General features: G+C 46.0%; 1 protein-coding gene across 4 annotated transcripts in view; it reads right to left on the reverse strand.

Annotated features, from left to right (window-relative positions):
- The window catches only part of LOC124721983, a 284,634-nt gene that overhangs the window by 152,362 nt on the left and 106,698 nt on the right, over nt 1-25,574 (reverse strand). The gene's annotated exons all lie outside the window — the stretch shown is intronic.

Genomic DNA, 25,574 nt, shown 5'->3' on the forward strand with positions numbered 1-25,574 from the left:
TCCAGTTAAGCAGCTGCTGAAGCGGCATTTCGCAAATGCTAGAATCATCAGCCGCCATTTCCCAACAACGTGGTCGTCCCGATCATTTTATCTTAGTCCGTGCCTGGACGCGTATGACCACAGTTGTTTTTTGCGCCCTAAAGCAAAACAAATTAATGCGTGTGACTTCTGGCTGTGGGGATGTCTGAAAGATGTTGTGTTCAGTGTTCCGACTGCAAACCTAGCTGCATTGAAGGCACGCATTACGCAACACATTCTGAACGTGACCCCGGAAGCACTTCGATCAGTTGTAGAACATGCTGTTTCTCGATTTCACCTTGTTGCAGAAAACTGTGGACAGCATCTTGAGCATATTTCGCTCCAGTCACACGGAAATTCATAATCTGATTTGATTTTGATTGATGCTTTGTATGCGGTTTATGGTCTCAGGACAATTAAAAACCGATGTGAGTGATGATTTTTATGCGGTTTTTGGCCTCAGGACAATTAAAACTCGATTTTTCCCATCCGATGTGATATGACCTTGCCGTGGTGGATGGGCTTAAGTAACTAACAGTATCACACCTGTACACCCATGCACACTGAGCAGTACAGTTTGTTTAGCGTCAACCGTACACCTCAGGCACTGTTGTATGATTCATTTGTCATTTGTAGTCGACCACTATTAAACTGTGATGCTTACAGCGTCATGCTTTTGCTATTCTGGTAGGAAACAGATGCGACTATGCCAGAATGTCCACCAACCTGTCACTCTCTCCTAAGATGGTGTTTTAACTCCTTTTTTTCCATTTCTAACGATCTACACTGATCAGCTAGAACATTGTGACCATCGACCTGCTATCGATATAAACACGTCCAGGAGGCAGGAGCGTCACCTGGAGAGGAATGACTGCTAATCAGACACACGCACAGTGCACGTAGTGTGCTGTCCGTGTGTAGAATGGGGAAGTCGCGCCATCTATCTGAGTTTGACCCGAGGGCCCGGAGGCCCGACACGAGCATTTCTGAAACTGCACGACTTGCCGGGTGTTTGAGGAGTGCTGTGGTGAGTATCTTCCACACAAGGTGAAACCAAGTAAAGACGTCGTGCAGTTGGGCAGCCGCCACACATTACATATGTCGGACATTCGTACGCTGGGCAGACTGGTAAAACAGGACAGACGGAGAACGGTGGCGGAACTAACATCACACTTTAATGCTGGGCAGATTACAAGTATGTCTGACCACACAGTGCACAGAGCACTTGTAACAAAGAGCCTACGCAGACGTCGACCCATGCGTGTGCCAATGTTAACACCGCGACATCGGCAACTACGACTGAAATGGGCACGTGACCATCGGCAATTGACGTTGGCGCAGTGACAGAGCGTTGCGTGGTCAATGAATCCCCATACGTTCTTCAGCATGCCGATGGGAGGGCGTGAATCCGTCGTCTTCCAAGTTGCTCCTCGACACCTGTACTGCAGAGACGGAGACAAGGTGGCGGCGGCTCTATTATGCTCTGGGGAACATTCGCGTGGGTATCCATAGATCCAGTGGAGCTCGTGCAAGGCACCATGACGGCCAAGGAGTATCGTACACTGGTTACTGGCCTCGTACACCCGTTCATGACGACCATGTTTTCCGACGGTTCAAAATGGTTCAAATGGCTCTAAGCACTATGGGACTTAACATGTGAGGTCATCAGTCCTCTAGACTTAGAACTACTTAAACCTAACTAACCTAAGGACATCACATACATCCATGCCCGAGGCATGATTCAATCCTGCGACCGTAGCAGCAGCGCGGATCCACACTGAAGCGCCTAGAACCGCTCGGCCACAGCGGCCGGCTTTCTCCGACGACAATGGCATTTTTCAACAAGATACTGCGAGGTGTCAAAAGACCAGGAGTATGATGGTGTGGTTCGAGGAACATAGTGGCGAGTTCCAAATCATGTGCTGCAGCCCCCCCCCCCCCCCCCCCCAACTCGACAGATCTGAACCCGATCGAGCATATCTGTAATGTGACTGAACGTGGCATCAGAGCTCATCGTACCCCTCCCCGGAATTTACGGGAACTGGGTGACCTGTGTGTGTAGATGTGGTATTAAATCCCTCCAGGGACCTACCAAGGCCTCATTGCTTCCCTGCCACAAAACGTCGCCACTGTTATCCGTGCGAAATGTGAAGATACCAGATATTAGGTAGGTGGTCATAATGTTCTGGCTGACCAGTGTATATTAACACAGACAGTATCAATTTATTTCACTCAACACCCAGAACAGGACTAGTTGAATAACACTTAATCACTGTCGACCGACTGAGATACTTCAGCGGTTGAACACTAGACCGCTATTGGGAGAAGCGGTTCCACATCCCGTTAAAGTCATCCTGATGTAGATTTGCCGTGGTTTCCATAAACCATTCGAGACGAATGAAAGAATGTTACCATCAGCAAAGCCTAGACAGAAGCCATCCCTCACCCTTGTCTCAATACTTAACGATCAATTTGGAAAATTGGAAATTTGTGGTAAGTTCCTATGGGGCGAAACTGCTGAGGTCATCGGTCCGTAGACTTACACACTTCTTAATTTACTTCTTAAACTAACTTACGCTAAGGACAACACACACACCCATGCCCAAGGGAGGACTCGAACCTCCGACTGGGGGAGCCGCGCGAACCGTGGTAAGGCGCCCTAAAACGCGCAGCTACCACGTGCGGCTAACGTTCAATCTAACGATGGGCACTGAACTATGAAAATTTTAAAAAAAGCTAATTTACGCCAATCCGCAAAAACTACATGGTGTTTCATATGCTATGAGGGCAGAAAATATATCTCCGATTTATGCCAACATTACCACATTCTTCAGAGCCCTTAGAAAGATTGGCTTTCAGCAGTGAGATTCTAAATATTCCGTAGAACACTCCTCCGTCTACATTCACCGTCCTTCGCAACTTAGCTTCGGAAAAAATAAAGGAAAAATTAAACTGCCTTAGATAACTGAAACAACTCTTCCCGAAGTGAGTAGAGTGTCTTAACACCAGCACCAGTACACTAGGTAAATGGATAACAGGAAGTTCCAAGATTCATTTGAATAATATTAAGAAACCTGCGAAAAAGCTAAGTACGGAGACCCAGATCGACAAACACGGACTCCAACGCACCATCTACCTTGGTATTTTTTAAACTCAGTGCAGTTTTACGGTGTTTTGCCGTAGCTCAATATCGAGTCAGCAACAATCTACACTGATAAAACGGGAAACCTCTAACATTATGCAGTCAGCATCATGAATAGCCGCCGCCGAAAGATACCACACACGCATCACACATCCCATATTAAATTCCTACGTACGGGCAACCCATACTTTTTAGAGTATACATTTTGTTGAATACCTGCTCTTCTTAATACACAAGTTTTTAACCAGCGTCAACATCTCGATTGAAATGGTTAGAAAATATATAGTAACTTGACAAGCTTCGATCTCGAAACGAGCGCCATAAAGAACCAAACTACTCGCTCCTAGAAGCAGAGGATAAGAGACAGTGTACTGTCAACGTAGTAGTTTTATGAGAACGTGAATTCTTAAATTAAAAGCATCGATTTTCTTGTGGACAATCAGTTCGATTCTCTCTAACAGTATAACATGAATATTCAAGAAAAGGGTTGTAACAGAATTAACATTCGTGTGTTTCTGTCAGCAAGTTTCTATCTTCGTTAGCAGATTACTACATCTACATCTACGTGATTACTCTGCTATTCACAATAAAGTGCCTGGCAGAGGGTTCAATGAACCACGTTCAAGCTGTCTCTCTACCGTTCCACTCTCGAACGGCGCGCGGGAACAACGAGCACTTAAATTTTTCAGTGCGAGCCCTGATTTCTCTTATTTTATCGTAATGATCATTTCTCCCTATGTAGGTGAGTGCCAACATAATGTTTTCGCAATCGGAGGAGGAAACTGGTGATTGAAATTTCATGAGAAGAAACTGCCATAGAAGATTTGCTGGACTGTTCTGTACTTTTCACTGCTACGTAGCTTCCTTTTTTTTTATTTGTTCGAGTAATGAATCTGCATCTTCATCTATATAAATACTCCGCAAGCCACCGTACGCTGGCTGGTGATGGCGGAGGGTACAATCTACCACTACTACTAATTAATTTCCTTTCCTGTTCCACTTGCAAATATAGCGAGGGAAAACGACTGTCTACATGCCTCCGTACGAGCACCAAATTTCTGTCATATTATCTGTCATATTATCTTCGTGATCCTCACGCGGAATGTCCGTTGGCGACAGTAGAATCGTTCTGCAGTCGGCCTAAAATTCTACTTCTCTAAATTTCCGCAACAGGGCCTCGCGGAAAGATCGTTATCTCCTATCCACGGAATCCCTTTTCAAGTTTACGAAGCATATCCGTAATATTTGCTTGCTGATCGAACCTACCGCTAACAAGTCTAGCAGTGCGCCTGTGAACGGCTTCGAAGTCTTTCTTTAATACGACCTGGTGGGGGTCCCGAACACTCTAGATGTATTCAAGAATGGGTCGCACTAGAATTCTATAAGCCGTCACCTTTATAGATGAGCTACACTTTCCCAAAATTCTCTCCATAAAAGAAAGTTGACCATTCGCCTGCCCTACTACCAATCTGACGTGCTCGTTCCATTTCATATCGCCTTGGAGCATTACTCCTAGATATTCAATCGAGATGGCTGTGTAAGGCAGCACACCACTAATGCTGTGTCCGAACGTTACAGGATTGCTTTTCCTACTCACTCCCTTTCATTTATATTTTTCTACACAGCGAGCTGCCATTCATCACACCAACTTCCATCCTTTTAGGCACAGGCACATTCGTAAATAACTGCTCATTTGCCAAGAAAACGAATATAAAACCTGCACAAAAGTCCTTGCACCACTGTAATAAGAAACATATATAAACTGTACGAGCTTTCTACTCCACACCGCCCTGGAAGTCGCCAACAATTAAACAGAGTAAAGAAATAATTTAAGTCTCTGAATGCGTGTCACGTCGAAGCAGAATCGTCTGTCATTTAAACATCAATTAAATAGGCCATGCCGGCACCGGGTTTCACAGCCTCTCTTTCATTTCGATAGATATCCGTCACAATAAAACCCATTTGTCCACTTCTCACATTTATACACATGGTACAAGGCAACATCAGACGCTTGCACCACTACACTCTTACACTGAACGCTGGGTGGGTATTGGACGTTACTACTATATCAGTCGCGAAGTACATGGCTTTAACATATTAGCTCTAACGCAGTTATTTTGAATAACTGTTCCTTTCATACTTATTTATTTTCTGCTTTCAGACAACTCTGGAGAACAAGTGACAGCGAGGGCAGCACGAAAAGCGCTACTCGTGTCATCGTGTTACTTTTCGCTACCTATAAAATGCACAGTACTGAAGCAGATGTTACGATTTATTATTTTCTGTTTCACTAGTGATTCAGAATGTAAACACATGAACTAAATTTCAAAATCCTAACTTTCAAAGTAGTACCCTAGTATATTGATCACGCATTGTGAAGGTTCTAATAATAGTTTTCAGTAACGGCAATCAAACGAGACACTTGCTCGAGAACTGTAACGAGACAGGTCGCAAACATAAGAAAAGTGGACGGAAGGAGAAAAGTACCACTATCCCGCACACAGGCGAGGACAGGTGGGGGCTCCCAAGTGTTTGGACGCCTAGCACATTGCAGACGGCGTGGCCCGTGCACACAGCGCCGCCGCAGTCGACGGACGACGACCGAACTGCAGGGCTGCTTTCGTGATCGATGAGTGCGGGGACAGCGCGCCGGCGCAAACATCGCGACGGTGCGCCGCTACCGTCAAGGTCTTTGCCCCACTAGCTGCCCCCATCAAACTGTTTCACTCGTAGTGGCTCAAGGTAGCGTACGTATATCTTTAGTTCTAACAGCGAATGATTAACAGCTGCGGATGCTCCTAGTGTTCTTGAGGTCGTTTACGTTATGAAAACATCTACGATATTTTCGGAAGTACTAGGAAGCTTAAATCCATATCAACAAACGGCTAACTCGGCACATGGCGCACGGTCCTGGTTATAAAGTGCGCCTCTAACAGCTTCACGGGGAAAAAAGTTTTTCGATTTTTCAGTATTTCACACAGTTATTGACCGAATTTAAAAATTTAAAATGCTGTCGTAAATTACCCATTAATACGTATAACCTTACGTTAAAGGTTTAACACAGTAAGACAAATAATATAGTTTGAAACTGTGTGTGTGTCTGGAGGCAGCGTAATTCACAGCGCGTAAATTATCCACGTTGTATTCATTCAATATTTGAGAATGAGAGCACTTGGTGGCTTCGAAGAAACTCTGCACATAATTTCAAACTTTTACGTAACTTTTTCTCGCTCGCACCCTCCCTGTCCACCCACCCCCCAAAAGAAGAGTGTAACCGTAAAACATTCTGCAAACAGTATCCGTACGTACCACTGAATGTACCTGCAAAATTAACATTGTCAGACACACAGTACAAGAGATATGACGTACACAGTGAGAAACGTGTGCAGCGCGGTGCAGATTACCCGGATTATACTTGGTTGGTGGGTTGGTTTGGGGGGAGGGACCAAACCGCGAGGTCGTCGGTCCCAACGGATTATGGAAGAAGGGGAAAAGAAGTCGACCGTGCCCTTTCAAAGGAACCATCCCGGCATTTGCCAGAAGCGATTTAGGGAAATCACGGAACTCCTAAATCAGGACGGCCGGACGCGGGTTTGAACAGTCGTCCTCCGGAATGCGAGTCCAGTACGCTAACAACTGCGCCACGTCGCTCGGTGGATCATACTCGTCCAGTGTTTGTGATAATGAGAGCACTTAGCAACTTCTAAGGAACTTTGAACGTAATTTAAAATATTTTCCAAGCATTTTCTCGCTTCCACACTTGACGTCAAATACTTAACACATTAACTCTTTTGTAAAGCAATCAGACGCTCGAAGCTGTTTTATACACGGAAGTTGGATTCTTTAAAGAATCAGGAGAGAAGGGTTTACTGGTTCTATCTAAAGTACGCTCTACATGACGTGGCCCTCTGTTTCCGTTCACCATTATGTCTTTCCAGAGACGCCAGCCATCTAACTAACAGAATGTACAACTTTCGCAATGTTTAATCATAAACCAACTCTTTCTACTAAGTTGTAGTATGAAGACAGTATTTTTTCTGTTCTTCCTGTAGTATGGAAAAAAAAGCTGTCAGTTATTTCTCTAATTTATCAGATACGCAACCGAAACTCTAGTTCAACGAGTGATTTTCCGATGTGGTTAAAGTCAATGTTCTGTACAAGACAGACGACCTAATCTACCACGTTGTCTTTGAAACACGGCGAAATGATCCTCATTTTGCTGACAGCGCCGTTATTCTTGCACCACGCTGAAGGTTCATAAGCCTTTATGAATGTTATCTTCGAAATAACAGTTCGTTGTTTATGACCATGATTAGCCCATGTAAAATGCATTTTCGTGGTTGTATTGCAGATGACAGTAAGCGGAGGGACGGGGGAGGGTAGGGAGAGAGGGGAGTAGAGGGCGAGAGAAGAAGCGAATATCAGCATATAATCCGTTCCTCTCGAATAGCAACAAAGTTGCCATTTTCACTCAATGAGACACTGTGAAGAGGATTCGGAATTTTATTCGGGGTACTGGCGCAAGATATAGCGATCAGGAATTGTTACGTCTCTATACTTACTATCAAGTACTAGTGAAGAATTTTTTTGTGTCACCAGCTCTTTTGTATTCAGCGCCGCTGTAGTGGCGCGAGTTGGTCATCTTGATTACGGAGGCGTGTACAAAGGAAGAGAATTTAAATTTTCAAGTCCCGTCAACAACGAGATAATTATAGACAGAGCTCTAGTTCCTTTAAACACGGATAGAGACGGTAACTGGCCGTTGCCTTGTCAAAGGTTACATTTGTCTGAAGTGCTAGTGGTAGATCTACAATACAGTCCAAAAGTTAAGTATAATCACGAAAATAAGAAAACGAAAGAGAGAAAAGATGAGCAATCACACAAAATCATCATAAATATTTACCTACGAATCCCACTTGTTGGCTCTGTATATGACAGTAGTACTCCGTGCTGTGAATAACGGCGTAACCGGAAGGTAAACACGAGCAGAGGATGAGACCACTCATGTCTGTCTTATCTTTCCTTTCATGGTGAGCAGTGTGATCTCTTGGTGAAGTTGACAATGTAATGCCACAGACACCATTTGGATCCTGTTTTGCAAGTTAGAATAATCGGCCGCCTGGAAGGAAGCCAGACACAGGCCGAAGTCTCAGTATCCTTGGATATGCCACAAAGTGTCATTTCGAGGCTTTCACGACAGTTTCGGAGCAAAGGAGATGTTCGTCGCAGGCCAGTGCAAGGTCGACCATGGATAACCATCCTATAGCAGGACCGATATCTGGCCGTACCTGCCTGACGAAATCGAACTTCACCTGCAAGACAACTGGCTGCAGAGCATGCAGCTGCCTTAGGTGTTGCTGTTTCCCGACCAACTGTGTATCGGAGGCTCGGAACAGCAGGGTTATTTATCAGACGTCCGGCCGTGTGCATGCTGCTCACCCAGCACAGAGACGGGCCCGTGTATTGTGGAGCCGGCAACGCCAAAATTGGACCATGAATGAATGGAGGAATGTAGCCTTTACAGATGAATCCCGCTTCAGTTTGCAAAATGATTTTCGTCACACGCTATTGTGGTAGACGATTTATTATTATCGTATGCACCAATTACAGTAATACACATTTATCAAAACAAAGAAATATATATAAAAATGAACATGTGAAATTATATATATTACACAAGTTTCAAAACGGCTCACACTACACTCGGATGTTGATGGACTCTATCCAGCGGAGTGCCTCGTGGGATGCTTGATGGAGCTTCTCAATGCCACCAGGGAAGCGTCTGATTGGACAGTCATTCACAATGTGGCTCATTGTTTGGGTGTCACCACAGTCACACACACTGTCACTTGAGAAGCCCCACTTGTGCATGTTGTATTTGCACCTAACCTCTTCAATCCGATATCTGTTTGACTGGCCCCACACCTCCCTCGGTTGGTGGAAGCCTGAAACTGGAACTGTTGGATTGTAGACAAGTTCGTGGTTTCGGGTTCTTGTAGCTTGCCACTCACGTTTCCACTCTGAGTCCCGGACGAAACCTGTGGATAGCATTTGGACTCCCATTTCATATGCTGGTGTTCTAGATTTGAGGCGTTTCCTGGGCAGTGACAGCAAATCGTCATGAAGAGGGATCGAATTGTTTTCAGAAACTTGCTGACAGAGGTTGTAAAGAGCAGCCTTTCGACGGAGGTCTGGTGGACAGATGTTTGAAAGCACTGGTAGCCAGCAAGTAGGTGTAGACCGGACTGTACCACTAATTACTCTCATAACTGAGTTCAGTTGGACGGCTAATTTCACTACGTGGGCGCTTCGGAGTGGTGCACAGTATTCCGCTGCAGAGTATACCAGTGCAAGGGATGCTCCTCGGAGGACCGATATGGTTGCTCCCCATGTACTGCCTGCCAGCTTTCTCGCAAGGTTCACTCGTGTTTGTATCTTCTTGGCCAAGTTGGAAAGGTGTTTTTTGTACGTTAAAGTTCTGTCCAGAGTGACTCCCAGGTATTTTGGGCTTTCGTTGTATCGTACTGTGCCAAGAGGGCCGAACTGTGGACTGATCTTTGCTGATGAAAGGCAATTAGAGAGGTGGAACAGGCTTACGATACAACCCAAAAAAAATCGTGGAAAGAGACCGGTTTGGTGGTGGCGGCGTCATGGTGCTGGCAGGCATCATGTTGAATCGCCGTATGGAGTTGCACATCTTCGTTGGTGGTTGGAGGAATACTGTAAACGTTCAGATGCACAGAGATGAATTGCTCCTACCGTATGCTCGCCTTTTCAGAGGTGCGGTAGGTCCAGTCTTTCTCTTTGTGGACGATAACGTCCGTACGCATCGAGCTGCTATGATGATTGAAATTCTTAAAGGTGAAGATGTCTGTCGCATGGACTGACCTGCGAGGGCCGCAGTCTGAATCCTACAGAACATACCTGGGATCCATTACGTATGCAAATTGCATCCCGTCAGTCTCCACCACAGACACTTCAGGCCTCTTGAATGATCTCGTACATAGCAATCCACGTCGCTGGGCACTATGTGTGGCTGTTAGGGGTAACGATATGCCCTATTAGCAGATCCTTTTGCTGTGGAAGAGATTAACCAGGTGTTTTATTTTCCTAAAAATGTGTATCTTAGCTAGCAGAACTTTTCTAACATTATGTTTCGGACACTGTTGTATGCCAAATGTTTTCTGATTAAACTGTAGTTACTTCAGAAATCCTTCCAACATCCTGATAAACCAATATGCCCTCTTGCCATTATTATGCTTAACTTTTGGACACTAGTGCACTTTCCTTTTATACGTATCTGCGCATCTTGCTTTTCTGTGCTGCTACTGAAATGTGAAATGATGAACGGCTCAACACGTTTTTGTAAATGGTGCCCATTCTATCATCAGACCCACCTGGATAGCACTGCGCGTCAACACGCCACTGCCGGGATTTGGGTAGGTACGCCACGTATCGAATCCACCTGGTGGATTAACAACGAGAACCGTTGTACCAGCAGCCTGGATTTGGTTTTTAGGCCGTTTCCAACATCCGACGAGATGAATACCTGTCTAGTACCCACATCCCGCCTCAGCCACACGCTTCACAAAAATTTCAAAAAAATTCTGACACATTCACATGTGATAACACTAACCGCAGATGGGTGGGTTGTACATATTATGTGCTGGGAAGTTGGGAAGGGTGACAACAGGAAGCCACCCTCTATCACTGCAGGCCCCCACACACAGACGGCCGGCCGCGGTAGCCGAGCGGTTCTAGGCGCTTCAGTCCGGAACCGCGAGACTGCTACGGTCGCAGGTTCAACTCCTGCCTCGGGCATGGATGTGTGTGATGTCCTTAGGTTAGTTAGGTTTAAGTAGTTCTAAGTTCTAGGGGACTGATGACCTAAGATGTTAAGTCCCATAGTGCTCAGAGCCATTTGAACCATTTGAACAGACAGACGAGTCCGCCAAGTGGGTCCACCCCGACACGTGTTACGTGTGTGAGAAATATGTTTGCGGTCGGGTAAGTGGTCGGTTCTACCGGCAGACCACCACTTGCTTATCCAGCCCTCTACCTGGCACGGAGAACACTGCTACGCGACCGGTCCACGGCAAGTAGAGTCCGTCAAGCGGTTGCCGGTGTCCACACACAGTCAGACGGGTCGGCGAGCGAGTCGGTGTAGCCTATGGGACGGCAGACAGGTCGACGGACCAGTCGGGCTGTGAAAGGACAGATTTAGACTGCCGGTCCAGATTAACATGCCAACTCTCTGAACACACAACGGCCTTGCCGCAGTGGATACACCGGTTCCCGTGAGATCACCGAAGTTAAGCACTGTCGGGCGTGGTCGGCACTTGGAAGGTGACCATCCAGGCCGCCATGCGCTGTTGCCATTTTTCGGGCTGCACTCAGCCTCGTGATGCCAATTGAGGAGCTACTCGACCGAATAGTAGCGGCTTCGGTCAAGAATACCATCATAACGACAGGGAGAGCAGTGTGCCGACCCCACGCCCCTCCTATCCGCATCCTCCACTGAGGATGACACGGCGGTCGGATGGTCCCGGTAGGCCAGTCGTGGCCTGAAGATGGAGTGCTATGAAGACACAAGATGGGGCCAGAAAAAAGCCCTTTCTCATATCCGAGGTTTTCAACAAGCCCTAGTGCAGTGGCACTTACGATGCTTGGTTATGAGAGAAATTTCCATCGTCAGTATCTGGCTGGCTGTAGGAAGAGAGGTTACTGCGTATAGCTCCTAGCCATCAAATTGCGCGCCAATGCAGATTCTGTCTGTCGAACTGACACAATTATCATCACCAAAATGTTTCTCTACCACACCATGTACAAAATGCTGTAAACTGTGTGCATATCCTCCCACATTTAGCGCTTTCTTAAGTGCAATAAGGGGACCACACGCTAACCACCAAAAACCCGTACTGTAAAACAATCTCCGCCGGACTTCACTGTTGGCTCTACACATGACAGGTAATTTTGACCAAGCATTCGCCACAACCAAACCCTTCCATCAGATTCCACTGCACCCCATTCTTTAAACTACCAACGCACATTCGTGTGCTAGCTGGACTGCTGGTAGAACTTTGGAGCTCACGACCAATTCCTTCCACTGATTTAATATGATTATTTAAAACTATCCACCGCAATGATCGATGGTCCCTGTCCGTCAGTGCATGGGGGCTGCTTGGCATTGGTTTAGCTGTTGTCCCTTCGTAGCCGGCAGCTGTGACCGACCGGTTCTAGGCGTTTCAGTCTGGAACCGCGCTGCTGCTGCGGTCGCAGGTTCGAATCCTGCCTCGGGCATGGATGTGTGTGATATCCTTAGGTTGGTTAGGTTTAGGTAGTTATAAGTCTAGGGGACTGATGACCTCAAATGTTAAGTCCCATAGTGCTTGGAGACATCTAACCATTTTGTCCCTTCGCATTTTCATTTCACAATCATATCACCAAAAGTCGAACTAGGTTGAAACATACCCGGTGTATTTGTTACTTAGATGACATCGAATGTCCAGTCCACGTTCTAATTCACTGATCTCTCCTGGCCGACCCATTTTGGCGTTACTGCTTCTCTACTGACAACACAATACTCCACGCCTCCTGTTATACTGGCGGGTCCGCTTCTTGTGACATCTAGTGGTCAATTCTGTATTACGTTGAGGAGTCGAGATACTTTCGATCAGATATCTATACATCCTGGTAAGTTTACACTTTGCATGTTGCACTTGGTACACAAGCTTCTCCTTAAACTATCAGGTTATTATTCAAAATAATAAATACCTGTAGTTTTGTTGCTTCAACGCGTGTATTTGACGAGCACATGGTAGGCACGAAATCTAAAACCGATTATATAATTATCAGCTACTATTCGAACTTCCTCGCTTCCTCAACAGTTACAGGATCTCTAGCATGGTGGTTGACAGTACCGAGTGGCACCCAGGTAGACCTATACAACGTGGGCAGGCCTCTCTAGACTTTTTTCTCTGTCTTCGTTCCCATTCGAGAGCAGTAAGCAATGCGCCGGCACACCAGCACCACTCTCATCATGCAAAAAATACAAATGAAAATCAGCTTTCAGTTACACGAAACAGATATAATGATTATTTTTCTTGAAGAAAAGTATCCAATATGCGCCAATAAAGGTAACCTATTTCAGTGGCCGAAACCCTAGATGATTTTCCAGCCGACGTCATAGGACATAAACATTCTTTACTTTTATGAATGTGGAAAACCCGTAGAAAAGGAAATTGTACCGGTCAGCCGAGTGGAGCATGGATCGTTAGCCAGGTGTGCGTTCTCTACCAAGCATCGCACTTCTTCAAGACTACCAGAAAAGAACTTGAAATTACAGGTCCGTTATAGTCAACTGTGGAGATATACACACATATACGTAAGTCTTCTGTCGGACTTTGTGAAACTGTGACTGCTAATTATATGAAGTAAGACAAACCAACGACATCAGCAGCATTCAGGCTTTCAAATAAATTCAAAGACCGCAATGAAAATTTGTGCAGGACCGAGACTCTAACTCGGATTTCCCGCTTAACACGAGCTGTCACTTCGACCGCCTCGGTAATTCTCGCACGGTTCCCATCCAACCCAAATTCCCATCCTGTCGTACGCAAGTAGCGTCCCCGTTCGGACGTAATTTGCATCCGCACCGAAATAACTGTGTACGCCGTCGCGCTCATTAACATGATACATGCGTGGTGCCTGTTTTGTCGGAACTGAATATGTGTGTGTGTGTGTGTGTGTGTGTGTGTGTGTGTGTGTGTGTGTGTGTGTGTGTGTACCTTCATGTCTATGAGCATGACGGGTCTTTCAATTATCACATTACGTCTGAAGCCGTATGGGAATTAGGGAAAGCTGCCAGGAGAATGGACACAGACGCTACTTGCGTACGACACATGGGAATTTGGGTCGGATGGGATGCTTGCCAGGATAGCCGAGGCAGTCAAGGCGACCTCTTGCGTTAAGTTGGAAATGTGTTCAAGTCCCGGTCCGGCAAAAATTTTCACCTTACGTCTTTGGATTTATTTCAGAGCCCAAATGCAGATGCTGTTGTTGGTTTGGCTTAATTCATGCAGGTCAACTGTTCACTTGTTTATCCCACGACGCAGTAGTTCACCAAACGTCTCATTCACAACTTGCGCATCCAGATGGACTGTGGACCGACCAACAAGTGAATGGGTCTAGCGAGGGTACAATCCCACGCACCCCAGCATCAGAAGAAAACGTAAACAACTCGACAGTGAGATGACACACACTCCAAGCCAAGAAGACTTCAAGGATAGCAAAGCGGAGCTTAGCCTGTACCAAAATGAAGCCAATGGGATTTTGTGAAGACTAATACAGCAGCTTTTACCCCATATGTTTGGGCTACACTAAGTCTCACATTGGCCACTGCGTACGTTGCGAAGCAGTTTTTACAGAAGCAGTGATTTCACTCAAAGCCTACGACATGCTCCAGTTGAAGAGGAGTACAGGCAATTCCAAATCATAGGAGCGAAACTGACATCTGATTCTGTTGTTTCCGGTAGACGTCTTACACGGCTAGGACAAAAATATGTAAACGACACACGAGAAGTGGATGCTTCAACATACAGGCGCCGGCCGGAGTGGCCGTGCGGTTCTAGGCGCTACAGTACGGAGCCGCGTGACCGCTACGGTCGCAGGTTCGAATCCTGCCTCTGGTATGGATGTGTGTGATGTCCTTAGGTTAGTTAGGTTTAAGTAGTTCTACGTTCTAGGGGACTGATGACCACAACAGTTAAGTCCCATAGTGCTCAGAGTCATTTGAACCATTTTTTCAACATACAGGCAGATGCTAGCCAAGCCTGCAGATTGCGCTGTTGTATTTGAACGGCAATTATGCAATGTCCTCAATACGTTGCAGGTGTCAGTCGTGGTCAGAGCAGCGTTCTGCGCAGTTTTGAGTGCATTATATCAGAACTACGTGAATTCGAACGTGGGCAAATTTTTGGTTCTCGTATAGTGGGTGCTTTTGCAAAAAAAAGGTAACCGAAGTGTTTGGTGTTTCACGAGGAACCGTATCAAAGATTTCTACATCTACGTGATTACTCTCCTATTCACAATTAAGTGCCCGGCAAAGGGTTCAATCCTTCAAGTTGTCTCTACCGTTCAACTCTCGAACGGCGCGCGGGAAAAACGAGGACTCAAGCCCTGATTTCTCTTATTTTAGCGTGATGATCATTTCTCCACATGAAGGTGGGTGCCATCAGAATGTTCTCGCAATCGGAGGAGTAAACTGTTGATTGAAATTTCATGAGAAGATCCCGACGCAACGATAAACGCCTTTGTTTTAATGATTGCCACACCAATTACGTATCATGTCTGTAGCACTATCACCCCTATTTCGCGATAATAGAAAACGAGCTGCCCTTCTTTGTATTTTTTCGATGTCATCCGTCAGTCCTACCTGATGAGAATCCCACACCACACAGCAGTACTCCAGAATAGGGCGGACAGGTGCGGTGTAAGCAGTCTCTTTAGTAGATCTGTTGCACCTTATAAGTGTTCTGCCAATGAATCGCAGTCTTTGGTTTGCTCTACCCACAACATTATCTATCCGATCGTTCCAATTTAGGTTATTTTTAATTGTAATCCCTAAGCATTTCGTTCAATTTACAGCCTTTAGATTTGTGTGACTTACCGCTTAAGCGAAATTTAGCGGATTTCTTTTAGTACTCATGTGGATAACTTCACACTTCTCTTTATTCAGGGTCAAATGCCACTTTTCGCACCATATAGATATCTTATCTCAATCATTTTGCAATTCGTTTTGGTCATCTGATGACTTTACAAGAGGGTAAATGACAGCATCATCTGCAAACAATCTAATACAGCTACTGAGATCCTCTCCTACGTCGTTAGTATAGATCAGGAACAATAGAGGGCCTATTAACACCTCCTTGGGGAACGCCGGATATTACTTCTGTTTTACTCGATGACTTTCCGTCTTTTACTACGAACTGTGACCTTTCTGTCAGGAAATCACGAATCCAGTCGCACACCTGAGGCGAATTCCATAGGCACGCAGTTTGGTTATAAGACGCTTGTGAGAAACGCTGTCGAAAGCCTTCTGGAAATCTAAAAATATGGACTCAATCTGGCATCTAATGTCGATATCACTCATTACTTCATGAGTATAAAGAGCTAGTTGTGTTACGCAAGAGCGCTATTTTCTGATTCCGTGCTGACTATGTGTCAATAAATCGTTTTCTTCGAGGAACTTCATAATGTTCGAATACAGTATATGTTCCAAAACCGTACTGCAAATCGACGTTAGTGATATAGGCCTGTAATTCAACGGATTACTCCTACTTGCCTTTTTGGGTATAGGTGTGACTTGTGGAATTTTCCAGTCTTTAGGTACGGCTCTTTCTGCGAGCTAGCGGTTATATATAATTGCTAAATATGGAGCTATAGTATCAGCATACTCTGAGATGAACCTGACTGGTATACAATCTGGACAGGAAGCCTTGCCTTTATTAAGTGATTTAAGCTGCTTAGCGACACCGATTTCTATGTTTCTCATCTTGGCAGTTGTTCTTGATTGGAATTCAGGAATATTTACTTCGTCTTCTTTGGCGAAGGAGTTTCGGAAAACCGTGTTTAATAACTCTGCTTTAGTAGCACTGTCATCAGTGACTTCACCGTCGTTATCGCGCAGTGAAGGTATTGATGCTTCTTGCCACTGGTGTGCTTTATGTATGACCAGAATCTCCCAGTTTTCTGCCAGATTTATAACGCATACAGGGAAAGCGGAGAAACTTCATCCGCTAAGTCACAACGCGGACGAAGGTGTGTGTTGTGTGATCGTGACGGCAGGATTGTGACGAAACGTAAGAGGACAACAACTAAAACAGCACCGCAGAACTGAATGTCGCACTCGCGAACAATGTCAACATCAAAACAACACGAAGGGCCTCCATAAGCAGAGAATTGCAGGGTGATCTGGAGTTCCAAAACCACTCATGAGTGGTGCAAATGCCCGTAACAGTAATGCCCAAGCCATAAAACCGGGACTATGGAGCAAAGGAAGAGTGTCATCTTGTCGCATGAGTCTTGTTTCACAGTGTTTCCAAGTTCCAGCAGAGTTTACATCCTAAGAGTGAAACATGGCGGGGGTTCGGTGATGTTTTGGGCAGCTATATCGTGTTGTTCCATGGGCGCCATGGTTACTCTGCACGGTCGCATTACTGCCAAGGACTATGTGACCACTTTGGCTTATCAGGTCCTTCCCATGGTACAATGTTTGTTCCCTAATGGTGATGCTGTCCTCCAAGGCGACAGGGATCCTGTCCATACATTTCGCAATGGCCACGTCTGATTTTGTGAGCATGAGGGTTAACTGGGATCTAATCTCCCCATGCCACCAGTCACAAGATCTCAGTATTATTGCCGGCGGGGGTGGCCGAGCGGTTCTAGGCGCTACAGTCCGGAACCACGCGACCGCTACGGTCGCAGGTTCGAATCCTGCCTCGGGCATGGACGTGTGTGATGTCCTTAGGTCAGTTAGGTTTAAGTAGTTCTAAGTTCTAGGGGACTGATGACCTCAGAAGTCCCATAGTGCTCAGAGCCATTTTGACCATTTGAATCAGTATTATTGAGCATTTGTGGTCCACTTTGGAGAGAAGACTGTGTAATCGCTATCCACCTCCATCATCGCTACCTGAACTTGCCACTATTCTGCAAGAAAAATGATCTACCATTCCATTAAAAAACATACAGGACCAATATTTATCCATTCTAAGACGCCCGGAAGCTGTTTTGAATGCCAGCGGTTTTCCTACACCATATTAGGAATGGTAAAGTGTTGTGTTCTAAAAGTAAAGAAGGCGTGTTTCTCCAGACACTGTTATTCAAGATAAGGAAAGAAAAGTTATTTTACTATATATTTTGATATCTATTTCTCTTACATTGTGTTGAACTGGGGACCTAGAAACGACGGAGAGGTTTCGTCCCCGCCGTAGCCCTCAGTGGTCCACAGCTCCACAACACGCTACAGCAGTCCACTCACCCCGCCGCCGCCCCACACCGAACACAGGGTTATTGTGCGGTTCGGCCCCCGGTGGACCCCCCCTCCTCGGGAGCGTCACATACCAGACGACCCAGACGAGTGTAACCCCAATGTTTGCGTGGTAGAGTAATTACGGTGTACGAGTACGTGGAGGAAGTGTTTGCGCAGCAATCGTCCACATAGTGTAACTGAGGCGGAATAAGGGGGTGCAGCCCGCATTTGCCGACGCAGATGGAAAACCGCCTTAAAAACCATCCACAGAAGGCCGGCACACCGGACCTCGACACTAATCCGCCGGGCGGATTCGTGCCGAGGACCGGCACGCGGAAAGCAGTGTGCTAGACCCCACGGCTAAACGGGCGGGCTATTTCTCTACATAGTCGCCGTTCAAATTTAAACATTGGTCATAGTGCTCCACAAATTCCCTACATCTCCGGCTGCTGCCAAGCTGTTGAACCGGTCACAAAACATCCTCTTTTAATTAGTTGTCTTTTCCATAGTGCTTTCCGTCCAAAATATCCTTCAATTTGGGAAAAATGTGGTAATTACTCGTGATCTGGATAGCCGAGCGCGTTAACGAGTCATTTCTGGGATTTGGGGAGTCGATCCTGTCCCGCATCGAATACGCCTAGCGAATTAACGACGAGGATTGGTGAGTCAGTCAGCCTGGACGTGGTTTTCAGGCGGGTTCCGACATCTAACTAGGTAAATACTGGGCAGATACCCTTGTCCCGCCACAGATACACTATGTGATCAGAAGTATCCGGACAGCTGGCTGAAAACGACTTACAAGTTCGTAGCGCCCTCCGTCGGTAATGTTCGAATTCCGTATTGTGCTGTCCCACCCTTAGCTTTGATGAAAGCTTCCACTCACGCAAGCATACATTCAATCCAGTGGTGGAAGGTTTTTTGGGGAATGGCAGCCCATTCTTCACGGAGTGCTGCGCTGAGGATAGGTATCGATGTCGTTCGGTGAGGCCTGGCACGAAGTCGGCGTTCCAAAACATCCCAAAGATGTTCTATAGGATTCAGGTCAGGAATCTGAGCAGACCAGTCCACTACAGAAATGTTATTGTCGTGTAACCACTCCGCCCCAGGCCGTGCATTATGAAAAGGTGCCCGATCTTGTTGAAAGATGCAATCACCATCCCCGAACTGCTCTTCAACAGTGGGAAGCAAGAAGGTGCTTAAATCATCAATGTAGGCCTGTGCTGTGATAGTGCCACGCAAAACAACAAGGCGTGCAAGCCCTCTCCATGAAAAACACGACCTCACCATAACACCACCGCCTCCGAATTTTACTCTTCGCAGTACACAAGCTGGGAGATGAAGTTCACCGGCCATTCGCTATACTGACACCCTGCCTTCGGATCGCCACATTGTGTACCGTGATTCGTCATTCCACACAACGTTTTTCCACTGTTCAATCGTCCAATGTTTACACTCCTTACACCAAGTGAGGCGTCATTTGGGATTTACCGGCGTGATGTGCGGCTTATGAGTAGCCGCTCGACCATGAAATCCAAATTTTCTCACCTCCCGCCTGTCATAGTACATGCAGTGGATCCTGACGCAGTTTGGAATTCCTGTGTGGTGGTGTGGATAGATGTCTGCCTATTACACATTACGACCCTCTTCCACCTGTCAGCGGTCTCTGTCAGTCAACAGACGAGGTCGGCCCGTACGCTTATGAACTGTACGTGTCCCATCACGTTTCCACTTCACTATCACATCGGAAACAGTGGACCTACGGATGTTTAGGAGTGTGTCCACAAACCACATTCAGGTTGGCCAGTAGACTAAGGCAACGGTCGTTAATTCGAAAACAGGTTCGATCTGGGCCGGGCTTAAGTCTACCAAGTTGAGTGACATTCAACTACACGATCAGGGGCTCCGTCATCAGTTTTATTTCCAATGCGTGAGCGAGCTGCGGCCAAATTCCTTCCTATCATGCACATTCGCCACGTTTTCTCTAAAAAGGAACAATAAATCTTCATTAATCTACTATCGGAGCATCAATTAGACCTACACATTTCTCACACAAAGCGTCTCACTGTAACTCCCACCAAACATGATTTAGGGCAATTCTAATTAGAATATCCAACTAAAAGTAAGGAAATTCTAACAACAGGTGAATTTTAAGTATGTAAGGTGCACATCCTTCGTCTGATAATTGTTTTTTTTTATAAATAACTTTTTGCTATCAGTCACGATTTTCTTTTCTTTACTGATTCCCATTTTAAAGTGTGTATTTCTTTGTATTATGCCAGTTTTCCGTAATGTTTTCGACGTGAGAGATTCTGCTTTGTTTGTTGACTTTTTAGTTAGTTATCGAATTTTATACGCAGTTATGGCGAAATTTGGAAGAACTTGTACTAAGAATACTGTAAGTACAAGTTATTCCAAATTTCACCACTAAGTACACATAAAAATCGATAACTTAAAGAAATTCCGCGTTTTTTTACATATTGCAGTGAAGTCAACAAAACAAAGCAGAGCCTCACACATCGAAAACATTACGAAAAAATGGCGTAATTCGATGAAATACACTATTGAAAAAAGCGTCGTGTAAAAGAAAATCGTACACGGTAGCAGAAAGTTATTTATAAACATACCATTTGTTCCCACAAGTCGCATGCTTTCAAAAACCATTTATAATAGACAAAATCACATTTCATCTGATACTTCAGTTTACGATGTCGCCATTCGACTGTGACTTGCTTGATGCCTGTCCTGCGGGTTTAAACAGTTGTTGCTAACTTCCGTGTCCTTAATTTCATGCGGTTGCTTTCTGTCGACCGTGAAAGCTATTTTTTTAGAAAACATAATTACTTATAATTGTATTATTTCTTTGATATGACGATGTTCATTATTATAGATAAATATCCGCCACACACTGCGGGTTCAACAACTCATTGCGCTCGCCGCCTTATCACATTTGAAAAAGAGATAAAATTGGGACTCATCGGACCGCGCTATAAGTCTCCAGTAAGCTACTGCTCAGTTTCTGTGCTCTTTGGCCCACTGGAAAAATGGTTCAAATGGCTGTGAGCACAATGAGACTTAACATCTGAGGGCATCAGTGCCCTAGAACTTAGAACTACTTAATCCTAAGTAACCTAAGGACATCACACACATCCATGCCCGAGGCAGGATTCGAACCTGCGACCGTAGCGGTCGCGCGGTTTCAGACTGAAGCGCCTAGAACCGCTGGGCCACATCGGCCGCCGTCCACTGAAGACGTACAGATTTTTTTGCCGCTGTGGTCTTCGGCGAGGTATTCTATTCAAAATGTCCACTGCATGCAGTTCCCTTCGCAATGTTACCTCGGAAAGCGGTTCAGATAGATCTGCATTCACGGGCAGCAGCATTTCATTTCTGCTTTGAAACCTGTTGCCACTGACAAAGCATGACACTTGTCTCCGGTCCTTGTCGGTTAGGATCCTTTTACGAACAATAGACTTACGCTGTCTTACTTACGCACTAGGACAAAATAAGTAGACGCACCTCCAAGGCATTATCCGAATGGGACGGAAATCGGTAGATGTGATGTACTCACACCCATCAAAAAAAGTTTTGCATCACCCCGGCTCCCAGAACTCCTGAAGATCGACGTTGAGTGTGGGTATTGTATCTCAGACACAGTCCTTTGACTGTTCAGAGATATCACTAAACCCGCCCAAAGATGTAAACAACCATGCATGAGCAGCGCCTATTAGACGGAGGGGTTCTGACAGCTCATCGGTGCCAGTCATTCCACCAGGAAAGAAGTACACGGTTCCTGTTGTCTGTAGTTCAACCATGCCTAGACAGTCAATACCGGGGTTTAATCACGTCTGCATTGTTACTTTGTGCCAGCAAGGGCTCTCAATGAGGGAAGTGTCCAGATGTCTCTGAGTGAGCCAAAGCGATGTTGTTCGGACATGGAGGAGATACAAAGAGACAGGAACTGTCAATAACATGCCTCGCTGGGGCCACCCATGGGCTACTACTGCAGTGGATGACCGCTACCTATGGATTATGGCTTGGAGGAAACATGACAGCAACGCCACCATGCTGAATAATGCTTTTCGTGCAGCCACAGGACGTCGTGTTACGACTCAAACTGGGTGCAATAGGCTGTATGATGGGCAACTTCACTCCCGACGTCCATGGCGAAGTCCATCTTTGCAACCACGACACAATGCATGCGGTACAGATGGGCCCAACAACATGCCGTGTGGATCACTCAGGATTGGCATCATTTTCTCTTCACCGACTAATGTCGCATATGGCTTCAACCAGACAATCGTCGGAGACGTGTTTGGAGGCAACCCTGTCAGGCTGAACGCCTTAGACCCACTGTCTAACAAGTGCAGCAAGGTGGAGGTTACCTGCTGTTTTGGGGTGGCATTACGTGCAGCCGATGTACGCCGCTGGTGGTTATGGAAGGCGTCATAACGTCTGTACGATACGTGAATGCCATCCTCCGACCGATAGTGCAACCATATCGGCAGTATATTGGAGAGGCTTCCGTCTTTATGGACGACAATTCGCGCCCTCATCGTGCACTTCTTTTGAATAACTTCCTTCAGGATAACGACATAGCTCGACTAGAGTGGCCAGCATGTTCTCCAGACATGAACCCTATGGAATATGCCTGGGATAGGTTGAAAAATGGCTCTGAGCACTATGGGACTCAACTGCTGAGGTCATTAGTCCCCTAGAACTTAGAACTAGTTAAACCTTACTAACCTAAGGACATCACACACATCCATGCCCGAGGCAGGATTCGAACCTGCGACCGTAGCGGTCTCGCGGTTCCAGGATAGGTTGAAAAGGGGTGTTTATGGAGGACGTCACCCACCAACCACTCAGAGGGATCTACGCCGAATCATCGTTGAGGAATGGGACAATCTCGACCAACAGTGCCTTGATGAACTTGTGGATAGTATGCCACGACGAATATAAGCATGCATCAATGCAAGACGACGTGCTACTGGGTCTTAGAGGTACCTGTGTGTACAGCAATCTGGACCACCACCTCTGAAGCTCTCTCTGTATGGTGATACAACATCCAATGTGTGGTTTTAATTAGCAATAAAAAGAGCGGAAACGATTTTTATGTTGATCTCTGTTCCAATTTTCTGTACAGGTTCCGGAACTCCGACGTGATGCAAAACTTTTTTTGATGTGTCTATATAGACGAACAAATTATTTCAGTTTCAGAAAAACTGGATGATATTATATCCACGAGGAAGGCCTTCAGAAATTGAACAAATCAATAACGCGTTGGTCCACTTCTCGCCCTTACGCAAGCAGTTTTTCGGCGTGGAACTGACTGCCAAGGGTTGTTGGATGTCCTCCTGAGGGATATTGTGCCAAATTCTGTCCAATTGGCGCGTTGGATTGTCAGAATCCCGAGATCATTGCAGGTGCCTGCTCATAATGCTCCATACGTTCTCCGTTGGGGAGAGATCCGGCGACCTTGCTGGCCAACGTAAGGTTTTGCAAGCATGAAGATCAACAGTGGCATTACGTTGCTGAAATGTAAGTCCAGGCTGGCTTGCCATGATCGCCAATAAAACGGGACGTAGAGTATCGTCGACGTACCAATGTACTGTAAGGGTGCCGCGGATGACAACCAAAGGAGTCCCGCTATGGAAAGACTGGCATATGGCGGGTGACAGACAGACAAGTATCCCACCACTGCCCGGAACTCTGCAGACATGCCTTCGCTGGACATCGGGGCTCAGTTCCAAGCGGGAACCATCACTAAAGACGATTACACCACAGTCAATGAGGTTCCAGGCCGAAGTCGCGCCCGAGACAGCAGTGCGATATCAACCTCACTATCGCCCGCCATAAGGCACGACAGTCATTTGTTTTCACAGCAGGCCCTCCAACCATCTCGGTATTTTGACGATTTAATGCGCCAACTGGACTGGCACGATATCCCTAAGGAGGACGTAGAAGAACTCTATCAATTACGACCAGCCGAATAGCTGCTTGCATAATGGTGAGAGACGAACTAACGAGTTATTGACTTTCTCAACTTGTGGAGTTATTTCTCTTGAACAAACCATCAAATTCTTCTGAAATTGTAATAATTTGTTTGTCGTGCATGTATATCCCATTTACAGATTTCAGTCCCATTCGGATAATTCCTTCGTGGTGCATCATTGTCTTCTTTTTTTCTTAGAGTGTAGCTGTGTGTGGCACACCATTCTTTGTAGACCGGTTACACAGTCCCCGTTGATACACCGACAAATCGGTCTGATTCATTCGTAGTGTGGTCATGGGCAGGTCCAAACACGATAGGTCTTTTCTGCCAAGACCTACCCTGAACCATCTTACTGCCCTGGTTCCACACAACCGATTGGTACATACACACCATTTCACTGCATGACTTATTTCAGTGGATGGAGGCTCACATGACCAACTGGTACCAGTTCTACACTATCTCCAGCGCTACAAAGCGAATAGTATAGCCCTGAAAGTGGTTGAGCTTATTAGTGGCACGTATAAATTTTGTTCCGCGAGTTTTTATTTTGAACGATCGCTTATTGTGTATATCAGACGAAAGTGGCAAATCAGCCAATTAGGCAAGTACGTGAACGTCTGAAAATTTTGGAAGCTTGTGGTAAGTTCCTTTGGGACTAACGTGCTGAGGTCATCGGTCCCACTACTTAAACTAACTTAAGCTAAGAACAAGACACACACCCATGCCCGAGGGAGGACTCGAACCTCCGACGGGGAGAGCCGCGGGAACCGTGGAACACGCCTGAGACCGCACGGCTCCACGCGTCTGAGGACATCATCCGTGCTGACTTGTATACCAGGCCAAGACTGGTTAACATCTTACCCCCACTGTCATGCAATGTCTTATAACATAGCGCTCTCAAGCTGAACTGGGCTAGCAAACATGGGTCCATAAACGCAAACTAATATTATAGGATTACGCGATTGCCAAATAATGAATGGAAGCAGTCCCAACCATTAAATACCTAGCAGTATACGTACTGAGCGATTTGAAGTGGAGCGACCACATAAAACTATTGCAGGGAAGGCAGATGCCAGGTTGAGATTTGTTAGGCGAATCCTCAAGAAGAGTAGTCCACCCACAAAAGAGGTAGCTTACAAAACTTTCGTTCGACCTCTACTTGAACATTGCTAATCAGTCTGGGACTCTTACCAGGTAGGATTGATAGAGGAAATAGAGAAAATCCGAAGAAAAGCAGCTCGTTGCGTCAGACATTCGTTTAGAATGCGCGAAGTGTCGAGGAGAAATTCATACACCACTAGTGGCAGAAGCTACAAGAGAGGGGTTGTGCACGTCGGTGTGGTTAACTGTTAAAATTCGGAGAGCGTATACTCCTAAAAGAAACGCCCCAATAC

This window comes from Schistocerca piceifrons, chromosome X, assembly GCF_021461385.2.
Source record: "Schistocerca piceifrons isolate TAMUIC-IGC-003096 chromosome X, iqSchPice1.1, whole genome shotgun sequence".
Classification (NCBI taxonomy): domain Eukaryota; kingdom Metazoa; phylum Arthropoda; class Insecta; order Orthoptera; family Acrididae; genus Schistocerca; species Schistocerca piceifrons.